This window comes from Bubalus kerabau, chromosome 22, assembly GCF_029407905.1.
Source record: "Bubalus kerabau isolate K-KA32 ecotype Philippines breed swamp buffalo chromosome 22, PCC_UOA_SB_1v2, whole genome shotgun sequence".
Taxonomy (NCBI): domain Eukaryota; kingdom Metazoa; phylum Chordata; class Mammalia; order Artiodactyla; family Bovidae; genus Bubalus; species Bubalus kerabau.
In genome coordinates this window covers 45,220,224-45,234,445 of record NC_073645.1, presented here as the reverse complement: position 1 = coordinate 45,234,445, position 14,222 = coordinate 45,220,224, and positions in this window count along the sequence as shown.

Here is a 14,222-nt window from a genome sequence, read left to right as displayed (position 1 = left end):
TAGTTGCAACTTGCAGGATGTCCCATCTTCCTTGCGACACGCAGGATCTTTAGCTGAAGCACGCCAGCTCCTACTTGCATCATGTGGGATCCAGTTCCTTGTTGTCGTTGTTCAGTCTGACTGTTCCCCATCCCATGGACCGCAGCACACCAGGCTTCCCTGTCTCCCTCACCATCTCCCAGAGTTTGCCCAAGTTCATATCCATTGAATTGGTGATGCCGTTCAATCGATGGTGCCAGTTCCTTGACCCGAGATCAAGCCCAGGCCCCCTGCGTTGGGAGCACAGAGCCTTAGCACTGGACCACCAGGGAAATCCCTGGGTATTACATCTTTGCATGGTCCCCTCTGTGTGGAAGAGGGCTGCCCTGCGACACCAACGGTACACTGTAGAACGACAGGGTGGGACTCTGAGGCTGGTCCTGGAAGCCACTGTTTTCACCTTGCCCTCTTTGGATGCTTACACTCAGGGAAGCTGGCCGCCATGCTGTGAGGACCCTCAAGCATCCCTGCAGAGAGGTCCACGCGGTAAGAAGCTCAGGCCTCCTGCCAGCTGCGAGCAGTAACTTGTCAGGCAGCCAAGTGAGCTATCTTAGAAGGTGAGGTCTCCAGCCCCAGTCGAGCCTTGAGATGCCTGTGGAGCTCCATCCCACCAACAGCCTGACTACAGCCTCTGAAAGACCCTGAGCCAGAACCATCCAGATAAGCCACTCCTGGATCCCTGACCCACAGGCTATTTGAAATCATAATTTTTTTGTTTAAAGCCACTAATGTTTGGATAGCAAAAAATAATATACCTGGGCAAGGGGCTTTCCTGGCGGCCCAGTGATTAAGGCTCTGTGCTTCCACTGCATGGGTCTTGGGTTCGATCCCTGGTGGGGGAATTAAAATTCCATATGCCACGAAGTGTGGCCAAAATACATATACAGCAGGACAGTCTAGGACACCTGCCCAGGCTGACTCGTCTCAGAAATCACAAGGCGGAGCAAATTCAACTCCATACTGGAGAATCTCAGCTCTGCTACGGGCCCTAGGGACCCCCGTCCAGCAGCCCTCCCCCGCTTCTCTGTCTCTAGCTGCCGTTCCGCCTTCAGACACTTGGCACCAAATTGCTTCGTGACTTGTTCATTCTCTCCATCACCCTGGAGGAATTACGATTTGGCTCATCTCAAATCACAGGTCAGGTGAGGCAGAGTGGCACGGGCTGCAGCCAAGCCGGCAGGAAGGGTGTATCTCATGGCTCAGGCCATCCAGCTGTAAAAGAGTAACCCTTTACCCTGGCAAACTCCTGCTCTCTCTCGCCAATCTCTCTCCTGCTGATGTCTTTTCACCGATTGCTGCGGGAAAAGCCAAGGCTCCCTCTTAAAGTCACTCACCTGGCCCATCTCCAGTTCTGAGGCAGCAAGTGTGAGAAATAGCCCCATTAGTGCACACCGTGGAAACTCCAGGGAGAGGGGCACGTGCGCACGGGAAGGAGCCCACCCCCCAGCCCCCATGCCCACCCTCAGGTTTCCTCCACTTTCAGGGACCCTGAGTCTTTCATCTTTCAGGCTCAGGGGACGGAATAAACCAGGAGCTTGAGGCTAACACACACGTGCATGCCTGTGTGCATGCTCAGTCGCTTCTGTCGTGTCTCTTTGCAACCCCACAGACTGTAGCCCTCCAGGCTCTGTCCATGGGATGTTCCAGGCCAGAATACTGGAGCGGGTTGCTGTTTCCTCCTCCAGGGGAATCTTCCCAACCCAAGGATCGAGGGCTTCTGCAAAGCAGGTGAATTCTTTACTGCTGAGCCACTGGGCAAGTCCCTAACATACACACATACCACTGTATAAAAGATAGATAACCGCCAAGGACCTATTGTATAACACAGGGAACTCCACTCACTACTCTGGGATAAACTATATGAGAAAAGAATCTGAGAAAGAATGATTATATGTATATGTGTAATGGAAACGCTTTGCTGTACACCTGAAACTAACACACTGTAAATCAACTATGTGCCAGTAAAAGTTTTAAAAATTTTTTAAAAATGTAAATAAAATATCTTTAAACATAAGCCTTACAGGCTCAATATTAACTTTCCACTCCCTTTCCTTCAGGGTCTCCTCAAAGGATGGGGCCGGGTGTGCAGGGGTGTGTGTTAAGTGGCCTTCCTTCCCCTTGGACTTCTCAGTATTGAGCAGGGACTTCCTTGTTCCTCCCCCTGGCACCTCCGACTTCCACCGCCCAGCCCTTCAGGGACCAACCTACCAGGCCCCAAGCTTAGAGGGATGAGCGGGGAGACTGCACCCTGGAAACAGGAACCTTCAGAAACCCTCTCACCTCACGGAGGGTGGACTCAGATCTCACAGCCTGTCTGGCAAGAGGGCACCGTCACTCATGTGTCCATTTAGCCAGCAGGAACGTCTCGAGGGCCTGCCTCAGGACAAGGTGCAGGTGCTCGGCCAGCTGTAGGCACAGAGACGCGCGGCTCAGGGGTGTCCTCCATCAGGCCCGTCTGCCCCGGTGTGTGGTCATGAGGCCGCGCAGGTGACGTGCACACGTGCAGGTAAGCAGGTGGGGCATTTCTTGATTTTGTTAGTCTAGTTAATGAGTCATCTATTTAAGATTTTACTCAACATATATGTTCTCTGGGTTTTTTTTTTGCCATTTTGAGTTGTTTTGCTCTGAGTGTATTCTCCACACTGAAGCTAGAGTGAACCTTCCGGGGCCCAGATTACTTGCTTCACCTGATCCACAGCCTAGAAGCTCCATGAGAGCTGGAACTGTATCTGGTTTTGCTCACCGAGACCAGTTCCTTATACATAGTATTCATACCTGCTTAATAAACATTTGTTAAATAAATGAACAAATTAGGAAGGTCGATATAGTCAAAGCTATGGTTTTTCCAGTAGTCATGTATGGATGTGAGAGTTGGACCATAAAGAAAGCTGAGCACCAAAGAATTGATGTTTTTGAGCTGTCGCGTTGGAGAAGACTCTTGAGAGTCCCTTGGACTGCAAAGAGAGCAAACTAGTCAATCCTAAAGGAAATTAACCCTGAATATTCGTAGGAAGGACTGATGCTGAAGCTGAAACTCCAATACTTTGGCCACCTGATTCAAAGAGCCAACTCGTTATTAGAAAAGACGCTGATGCTGGGAAAGATTGAAGGTAGGAGGAGAAGGGGACGACAGAGGATGAGATGGTCAGATGGCACCACCAACACAATGGACATGAGTTTGAACAAGCTATGGGAGAAATTGAAGGAGGGAAGCCTGGCGTGTTGCCATCCATGGGGTTGCAAAGAGTCAGACAAGACTGAATGACTGAACTAAACTGAGGAACTCCAGACCCTAGCTTCTGAAAATAAATGTCCTCAAACCCCAGGCTCTAGAATTTCTCCACATATCGGGTCTTCTCTCCAATCTCAGTCTCCCATCTTTTAAGGGGATTATTCTTCCCTGGCCTGCTGAACAGGGTGATTTGTGGACTCACATAAGTCACAGGAGCCCTGAAGTATGGTGCTTAGAAACATGGCTTTGGGGAATCCACCTTGCAGTCCAGGGGATGCTGGTTCGATCCCTGGTCAGAGAACTAAGACCTCACGTGCCATGGAGCAGCTGCGCCCACGTGCCACAACTAGAGCGTCCAAGTGCTGCAGCCAAAGATCCTGCATGATGCAACATAGATCCCAAATGCCGCAACTAAGATCAATGCAGCCAGATAAATAAATATCTTAAAGATCCAATTATTTAAAAAAAAAAAAAGGACTTTGGTCTCTGAAAGACCAGAGTGGGGATCCCTGTTCAGTTTCCACGAGCTGGGCAGTGGTTACTCTGCTGGCATGACTTAGAATTAATTGCATGGGACTCCTTCAATATTTGCACCTGCACATGTAAGACATTCTAAGTTCTCCTTGTTCATTAATGTATCTCCTAACATCTTCAAGCGGAGAAGGCAATGGCACCCCACTCCAGTACTCTTGCCTAGAAAATCCCATGGATGGAGGAGCCTGGTAGGCTGCAGTCCATGGGGTCGCTACAAGTCGGACACGACTGAGCGACTTCACTTTTACGTTTCACTTTCATGCACTGGAGAAGGAAATGGCAACCCACTCTAGTGTTCTTGCCTGGAGAATCCCAGGGATGGAGGAGCCTGGTGGGCTGCCGTCTCTGGGGTCGCACAGAGTCGGACACGACTGAAGTGACTTAGCAGCAGCAGCAGCAACATCTTCAAGACTTTGTGAAACACTGATTTTGCACCCCTTAGAGCGTCAACATCTAAAACAGGTTTTCACCTTTACAGAGAGGGTTTTCATATTTATTCTCCCCATGAAGACTGTTATCCCCACTTCTCAGATGATGAAACTGAGGCTCAGAGAGATCACCTGACTTTCCCAAAGCCAGGCAACTGAGAAATATCATGCTCACCACCCAAGTCATGCTGCAAAGGGGATCTAGGAATCCCCACCATGGGGTGAGAGGCCTGCCAAGTATGTGGTACGATGCCACACACACAGTAAGCACTCAAATAACTGCAGACACCACTGGCTGCCCAGGAAGAGAAGATGGTGGTCCTACCCATCACCCCTCCACTGGTGCTGAGCCTGGAGTGTTCGGGAAGTACTGGTCATTGCCATGCACTCTCTCTCTCCACTGGGCTTCACTTAAGGACCCAGCCTCTGTCCCTGTCAGTCCCACCGCAGCGCAGCGTGCCCGCGTGCAGGTTCTGCCCTGCAGGTGGACCCCCAAGGCACAGAGGCTCCTGCTGTCCTCAGCCCTCCACCGGGGAAGATGGCCAGCTACAGCAACAGACCCGAGCCCCCTCCCCAGGCCTCAGTCTCTGCAGGGACAGGTCGGGATCTCTAGCAGATCCAGGAGTTCTCAGCCCAGAGAACCTGGGAAGCCTCATCTCCCCTCCAGGCTGTTTGCCTTCGGCTGCAGAGAGAGGGCCTGGTGGGCTGAGCTGCTGTGTGCCTGGAATCACAGGATATGGTCCCCACAGAGTAGCCTCCCTGGGGTCCCATTGGAAGGGCGGAGCAGGGTGCGCTGGACGGCTCAGCAACCTCATGAGGCTTGTGGCTCGCTAAAACAATTCAAGTTACAATCTGAAATGTCTGGCTCCTTGGCACACCATGCTTGGTAGCCTCTATGTGGGCCCGGCCACCCCATCTCGCCCACACCTCTGCTCAAAAAAGAACGGTTTGTTACTTGTTGCAGGTCAGGCAGAGACACACTTTAACTCTGCATTCTTCGGTCAGAATTAACCAAACACAGCAGCTTGGGCCACCACCTTCCCTGTATTATGTTCTCCATTTCCCTAAAGCACTTGTCCCTGGAAAAGCAGAGAGGAGAGGGAGCACTCAGTGGCCCAGCCACAGAGATCGCCCCGTCCATTACTAAAGGGCGGGACGGTCCTCGGTGTCGCCAAGCAACCGCTAATGACCATCTCTCCCAGACTCTCTCCTTCCCTTCACCAGTTCTTCCCCGCTTAGAATGGAGTCTGCTTTCAGCCAAGATGCCTGTATATTTACAGGAAGAACAGGAGATGGTTGCCTCGTGGTTAAAAGTACTACCTCAAATAACAGGTACTGGCAAAGATGTAGAGACACAGCCCTCACACATGGTTGGGCGGGTTGTGAAATGGTGCAGCTGCATGGAAAGCAGTTTGGCAGTTCTAAAAAAAAACAAAAACAGAATGATCATATGACCCAGTAATTCCATTCCTAGGTATATATCCAGAAGAACTGGAGGCAGGGGTTCAAAGATTATGTTCACATCATGTTCACAGCAGCACTCTATTAACAATTAGCCAAAGCTGGGCAAAACCCAATCAGCCCCATCTGCCCATTGATTGATAAGTGGATAAACCAAACTCAGTCTATCCATGCACAGGACTATTTTTCAGCCTTAAGAAGGAATGAAGTTCTGGTACATGCTACAGCATGGAGGAAGCTTGGAAACATGTTAAGTGAAAGTAGCTGGACACAAGAGGACAAGTGTTGTGTAGCTCCACTTTGACGAGGCGCCCAGAACAGACAAATTCAGAGACAGCAGGCTGGGTAGTGGTGCCAGGGACAGGGGAGCTGGGGGCAGGGGGCACGGGGACTTATTGTTTAATGAATTCAGAGTCTCAGCACCAGATGATGGGAGAGTACTGGACGTGGATCATGGTGGTGGTGGCGGCCCAACATCACAGCTCTGTTTAATGCCGCTGAATTGTACACTTAAAAATGATTTAAATGGTTTAAAAAAACTGCTGTCTAGACGTAGAAGGTCCTTTCCTTTCAAGGTTCAGTTTCATTTTTTATTCAGCACAAGTTCCCTAGGAACCAGTTCCAGGGCAGAATGAAATCAAGGATTCTGTGTCCACAAGGAGCTCACCTTCACGTGGATTCTGGGCACAGACACTTAGATCACAATCCTAGTTCAACGAAGTCGTAACAATGTTGTCTGGGGAGTTAAATGCAAGGCTCAAGGAAGAAGGAGCCTGCAGTACACTAGCCGGCTCCCACTTGAAATCTCTCCCCAGGTTTGAGGGGTTGGAGACAGCAGAGGTGACAAGCTGGCCCCAGCCTATTCATGGGGGATGAACAGAGGGAGAAACTGGGGGGAGTGGGGCAGCCAGTGGGGCTTGGCAGGTCTAGAGTGACTCCTCTGCCCTCAGTCTAACCCTTCATCCACCCTGTCAAAGAGGGCTGAGGTCTGCTGGCTGCACGAATGTTATCAACTAATAATCATCAGACAACAAAGGCAAAGAAAACCTGACTCTTAGTGCGTCCTTCAGACAACCATTGTACCAAGAGTTCCACCTGAGTTTTCTTGTCCAATGCCCCTCACAGCCCCGGGAGGTAACTGAAATTATTATTATTTTACAAATGAAAAGACTGAGTTCAGAGAGGAAAAATGTGTCCGAGGTCACAGGTGTAGAAAAACAAACTAAGAGTTGACAACTTCGTGCAGAAAACATTTTTCTTTTCTTCTCAAAATGAGTCGGGCACATGCCTGCAGAGTGAAAAGAGGTAGACTGTAGGTGGTCTTTTGAACCCTAAATGACCCTCCCCCATTAGGCTATCTTCAGCGCTGAGCTCCAAGGACCCCAGCCAAGAATGCAGGGCAAACATCACCCTGAATCATCTATGGACTTGGGTATTTGTCAGGTTTTGATGGCTCTGATCTGGGACGGGGTAGGGGTGGGAGGTGCTCAGGAGGAGCCCTGGACTGGACTCAGACCCCCTCTGCCCTCCTTCTGGAAGCAGCTCCGGTCAGGGTCAGTGAGGGCTAGGAGATGCTGATGCCGGGAGATGATCTCTAATACAGATGCTGGCACCGACCTTGGGCTCCATTCTCTCAACTCCTCGAGGACCTTGTGGAGTAAAGCACATCTCACTTTCTCAGATGGAGAGCTGAGGCTTCAGAGGGGCAAAACGACTGGTCTCAGGGTTCCAGAGGGAGCACAGAACTAGCTACATAATTTTTGAGGCCAGTGAGAAATGAAAACGTGGGGTCCCCTGTTCAAAAGTGCGTCAGAATCTTCAGACAGTGACAACAGGAACCAGACGCAGGGCCCTTCTGCACACAGGAACGGGCTACAGGCTGGTGTGGTCAGTCCATGGAGTTAGAACGGAGCCAGGGCTTCCTGGGCACATGTTCCAGAACCCAACAGCTGCCTCTCCCAGCCCCTAAACACAGCTGCCCTGGGGTCCCCGCGCTGCAGCCCCCAGCGTGGGAGGGGTTCTGTGAAGCGAGACGGTGAGTAAAGGCCTGGACAGAGCCGGGTCACAGACTCCAGCCCCATGTCGCTGATCGCATTAGCTCAATTCAATTGTGATTCTCTCTAATTACAATCCTTTTCTAGGAACAAGAGGGCCAAACTGAATTAGGAGGGGGAAACAGCCCATACTTTCATTCAGGGAAAAAAAAAAAGGAATAAAAGCAAAATTAGATTTTACTCTGCGGGTCCTGGAAGAAGGAGCCAGAGAACCTCAGCTGAGGCTCGCCTCTGCCACTTGACCTCGTGCGGCTACCAAGAGTTTAAGGCTTCTTTAGCCTCAGTTTCCATATCTGTGAAATGGGGACAAAAGAACTATTTGGGGAACTTTAATAAAGATACATGATGTAGTAAGTACTTAATCTTTTGGAGGAGGCTCATAAAAATTTGTTGTTGTTTTTTAGTCATTAAGTCGTGTCTGACTCTTTCCGAACCCCTCGTTTATAGCCCACCAGGCTCCTCTGTCATGGGATTCTCCAGGCAACAATACTGGAATGGGTTGCCATTTCTGTCTCCAGGGGATCTTCCCGACCCAGGGGTCGAACCTGTGTCTCCTGCATTAGCAGTTAGATTCTTTACCATTGAGCCTCCAGGGAAGCCCTCATAAAAATTACACCCTCCTATTTAATTTCAGGAGTGTCATGGTGCCCTGAAGTACAGGCACAGTATCCCTGGAAGTGGCTAGAAGTCAAGTTAAGAACGGCTAAAGTAAGGACTGTAGAGGCACAATGCAACTAAAATACTTGGTGTTATTTTGTGGGATTTCAGGCCACTGTAATATGAACACATTGAATTCGAAAGGCTTTTTGAAATATTCAGACTTTTAAACAAATAAGCCAGAGGACCTGTGCATTATTTTATTCTGCTCTAGCATGAATATTTCATAAATTACATGCAATTATTAACAACACTAGCAAATTAATTACTGTCAATTCATATTAATAAAATTGCATTTTGTCATAAATAAAGTTAGTTTACTGCGCGCCATCAGTCTCTGAGGTATTCACATTTGTCAATTGTCCTCTACTTCAGGCTAAAGCAAAAGTAATCAAATAACTAATTATTGTACTAAATGTAGCACTGCTTTCCCGTCAATGAAAACTCACATTATTTATAGCCCTTAGGACTGAATATTCAAATCTGTGTGAATTCCAGTGCTAAGAGGAACTGTTCAGCCCTCTCTCTTTCTGCGTGCTCCCTCAGCCTCCAACCTCGGCCACCTGTGCCTTAGTGAAGATGTCTCAGCAAGTAGTCGGTGGTCACTCTGGTGAACAGGAACTCAAAGTTTGCAGGATCTACTGGAAGCATTCCCAGTGCCAGAGGCCAGTTACCCCATGCCACGTAGGCTTCCTCTACCGTTGTTCATTCTTATAAATAAAATTTTCTTCTTTCAATAAAAGCTCCAGAGTTGTAACCTGAGATTACAACACTGATTCTGTGTTCCAGTGTCCTTTTCAAAGCCTGGGGGTTGGCTGATCAACATAAAATCAGAATAACAACAGTGACAATTGTATTTGCAGAGACCCTAGTTCCAAGCAAGTTCACCTTCACGGGTTCTAGGTGGGCATACATTTTGTGGGGACCCTACGCACCAGTGTTGAATGCACTTCTCACTGTGACACAGGGATACTTAGTCACATAGGACACAGGTGTTGGCCTGCGCCAGGCCCCTGGCTGGGCATGGAGTCATCCAGTACACAGTAGACAAACACAGCCTATCAGAAAGCAGCACACGCACTCCTCGGCGATCCCAAGGGGAAAGTGAGGCAAGCCACACAAACACCCTGAAAGAGAAGTGCCCCAAATAGCACTTTCTCAAAATAAAAACTCCTGATGGGAGGTTTTTATTGCAGGCTGATACACATGTGAGAAAGACATCAATTTAGTGAACATTCCCCAAACAAGGAGGTCAGCCCATGTCAAACAGGTGCATTCCATTTATCCAAAAAGGACAAATAACGAGTCTTCGGTCATCCTCAATAAAGAGAAAATGCTGGGACACCAACGAGAAGTTGCAGAGACATTTTCTCACCAAAGGGAAATACCTCTGGGCTGAAGCATCCTGGTTGATGTAAAAAACTTGTCTTGAGTGGACACACATGAAGCAGGAACTTAGTGGACACCAGATAGGACCCACCAAGCCATTGGCAAGCCAGGGCCCTGGGGCAATTGGACCCGTAGGAATTAGCATCATCAAGAAAGTACAGTGGTGGAGCAGAGAAGAGCCACAAAATACACACACACGCAAGTCTAGGTTGCTTTGGAGCAATCCCCATACGTGAGCCTTTCACTAATTGAAATGAAGAACTTCCAGGTTCCTAAACACTAGCTCATCTGCTGGAACCCATGAATTTTCCAGAGGGAACTGAGACCCGAAGAGGCAGTCAAGCCCAAACCACATAGTCAGTTAGGGCAGAAAATGAAAAAGTCACCCAGTCGTGACTAACTCTTTGTGACCCCATGGACCATAGCCCGCCAGGCTCCTCTGTCCATGGACTTCTCCAGGCAAGAATACTGGAGTGGGTTGCCATGCCCTTCTCCAGGGGATCTTCCCAACCCAGGGATCGAACCTGGGTCTCCCGCACTGCAGGCAGATTCTTTACCGTCTAAGCCACCAGGAAAGCCCAGCTAGGTGCAGCTGCTGCTGCTAAGTCGCTTCAGTCGTGTCTGACTCTGTGCGACCCCAGAGACGGCAGCCCACCAGGCTCCCCCATCCCTGGGATTCTCCAGGCAAGAACACTGGAGTGGGTTGCCATTTCCTTCTCCAGTGCATGAAAGTGAAAAGTGAAAGTGAAGTCGCTCAGTCATGTCTGACTCTTAGCGACCCCATGGACTGCAGCCTACCAGGCTCCTCCGTCCATGGGATTTTCCAGCCAAGAGTACTGGAGTGGGGTGCCATTGCCTTCTCTGAGTTAGGTGCAGAGCCCACCCTAAAACTCAACTCCTGACTCCCAGTCCTTGGCTCTCTTTTTCTCTTCCCATCCCATTCTGCTTCTTCTTCCTAAGACATGTTTTCTTCTCCAGAAACAAAGACCAAAAAAAGCAGAAGCAGACAGACACACACACACATGCACACACACACACGCATGCACACACACTTGTCTTAAAGTCAGTAAAAATAATTGAACACGGGAAACCAAAGTTCAACATGACATTGTCCTTAATTAATGATGTTCTGTTCATATTTTTCTCTCTTCAAATTTGCTTCTTAACAACAGGAAGAGTTGAGTAGAATGACTATATTAGCTCTGAATTTCTTGCCTTTTAATCGTTGGTGTCACCACCTTCCTGTGATTCAAATTTAGTTACTTTGCATCTAACTGAAGCTCTACACAAAAAAATGGTAATTTGACATCCAAAGGAGGAGGGAAGAGCAAAGAGGGGACATATTACTTAACTTCGTGATGATAATTATGTGAACACAAAGACGCTTACAAGAACATTCTACATTGGATATCAGCCAGAAAAATTAAACCTATGTTGCTGCTTCAATACATCTGAATACTAGGAATTGGCAGAAAAACATCTATTCTGTGAATAATAGCCTCTACAGTCCCAGAGGACAGCAGTACATGAATTTTTTAAAAAAAGAAAGAAAAGAAAAAGAAAAATAGTCTGGAGCTTTTTCCAAAATGGTGCTAATGCGCCACTGAAACTTAATTTTATAATTTACTGGCAGTCAAGATGGCAGGAAATAAAATAATTTGCTATATTCTGCGCAACAAACCCTGCTTTTCCTGGGAAGGGGTAATTATCCCCATGGAAAAAAAAAAAAAAAGAAAAAAATACGCCATCTCATATTAGGCTAAAGTCTCATCAAGAAGAGAAAAAGTGCCTCATTACACGTAATTACCAGGGAATTAGAAACATCATTTAACTAAATGAGCGAATAATGCTCAGGATATTGAAGAAACTTGCCTGCACTTCTGCAAAGCACTCTAAGTCCCATTACAAAAATTGCCCCTCTTTAATGGAATAATTTTAGGCCTTGTCTGCCTTGCTTTAAAAATAAAGAGCCTCCGAGAGGCAGAAAGAGGCTGAAACTGCCATAAACAACTGTTGAAAGGGACTGAAGAGAAGGCGCTGTCTCTCCCGGAGACGGAGACTCAGAATGACTCATAATCTACCGTAATCACGAAAATTAAAGCTGAGGACTTGAAAAAAGGATTACCCCCTTTTTAATTGTACTTCCTCAAGACTGTGATGTACTTGTGAGGATGTATTAGGGAGAAGAGATGAAAGATTTTCAGGTTTGGGTCCAGCCTTCCTGCTCCAATACAAAAGCAGTTACAGCTATTCAATGTTCTCTTAAAAACATAAAACTATAACATACCTGTAGATTGATGTCTATTGTGGCTTAATGCAATGATTTTTCCAGCCATTCAAAAGCCTCCTGGATTTGCTTGAGATCCCCTCCCCCATGCCCTTCACTTTTAATGTTCGTTAAGCATCAAAGGGGTGGATTTAATGTGACCACCCCAATGCTGTTTTGTTTTTTACCGTTTATTTATTAATTTTGGCTGTGCTGGGTCTTAGTTGTGACACACGAGACCTTCATTGTGGCATGGAGGCTTCTACTTGCAGTATGTGAGATCTTAGTCAGCTGACCAGGGATAGAACTTGGGACCCCTGCATTGGGAGTGTGGAATCCAGTCCTTCACTGGCCCATCAGGGAAGTCCCTAACCATGCCAACTGCTTGCAACAATAACCTTTATTCATACAAGGAACTAGAAGAAGAACATGTACTGATCCTGGTGGCTTCATCTGAGTTTCTTGACTTTATTGTTTTTTTTTCAATTTACAATACCTTTTCTTGTTTAAAATTTATTCTTTTTAATTGAAGGATAATTGCTTTACAATGTTGTGTTGCTTTCTGCCATACATCAACATGAATCAGTCAAAGGTATACACAGGTTCCCTCCCTCTTGAACCTCCTTCCCACCCCACCCTTCCAGGTTGCCATAGAGCACCAGGTTGATCTCCCTGCATCATACAGCAAATTCCCACTATCTATCTATTTTACATATGGTAATGTACCTGTTTCAAAGCTACTCTCTCAATTCATCCCACCGTCTCCTTCCATCACTGGGTCCACAAGTCTGTTCTCTATGTCTGTGTCTCTATTTGTGGGTTGTTTTGGGTTCATCGCTCAGTCGTGTTTGACTCTTTGTGACCCCATGGACTGTAGCCCACCAGGGTCCTCCATCCATGGAATTTTCCAGGCAAGAATGCTGGAGTGGGTAGCCACTGCCTTCTCCAGGGGATCTTCCCAGCACAGGGATCAAACCCAGGTCTCCTGCATTGCAGGCAGATTCTTTACCATCTGAGCCACCAGGGAAGGATCTCTATTGCTGCCCTACAAATAGACTTAACAGTATAGAGTTTCCTGACTTTAGAGCAAGTTGAATTCAGAAAGGAATTGAGATTCTTAGAAAACAGTCAAAGAAGGAACTAGAGAAGCCACTTTAAAGAAGAAACCCGAGTCAGGGATACTGCAGTATCATGCTGAGGACTCCACCCTAGGACCCATCAAGGAGCTGCCCCAGAGTGAGGATCAGCCCCTTTCCTGAGATAGGCACAATCAGAGCAACAAAACGTACCATTCCTTCTGCTATGGACTTTGGGGCATTGACAACTGCAACCCCCCTCCCATTTTGCCAGTGAGGAAGCTAAAATCAGCCCAAGGCCACGGAGCTCCCCGCTCAGGTTCCTAGTAGCCAAGTCCAAGTTCTTGCATACAAATCACAGTCACCTCTCAGCTGGGCAGGAATGGTGCTCCTACACCACGTCAGAATCCTCTGTCCTTTTGGAGATTCCATGGTCCACATGCATTCCTTCCTAGTGCAGCCCTCGTGAATGACAGTAAGAAGAGAAAAGGACAGAGAACCAGCACTGTGAGCATGCTCATCACAAACCCCTGCCCTGGGGAGGCATGGAGGTGGTAGGCAAGGAGGGGCGGGTGCTGGGTAGGGAATGGCTGAGCCCGATCTGCCTCCCTGGACCCTGTGGACATGTCCCTCCAAACCTCTTTGAAGTTCTGGGGCCCTGTAGCCAAGGAATCAAAAAATAATGAAAGGCAGAATCCTTGGTGGCACAATGGATAAGAATCTGCCTGCCAATGAAGGGGACACAGGTTCGATCCCAGGAAGAGTCTACAAGCCGTGGAGCAACAAGGTCCGTGCACCACAACTACTGAGCCTTTGAGCTGCAACTACTGAAGCCCGTGTGCCTAGAGCTTGTGCTCTCAATAGGAGAAACCACTGCAACGAGAAGCCCGTGCGCCACAACGAAGGGCAGCCCCTGCTCGCCACAACTAGAGAAAGCCTGTAAGCAACAAAGACCAGTGCAGCCAAAAATGAATGAAGAAAATGGGCAGAGGATCTGAACACTTAAAAAATAATAATAATGAGAGGCAACTGGTTGGTTTTCTCAGGGATGAGAATGGCTTCATATAGCTAAAGTTCTGAAAACAG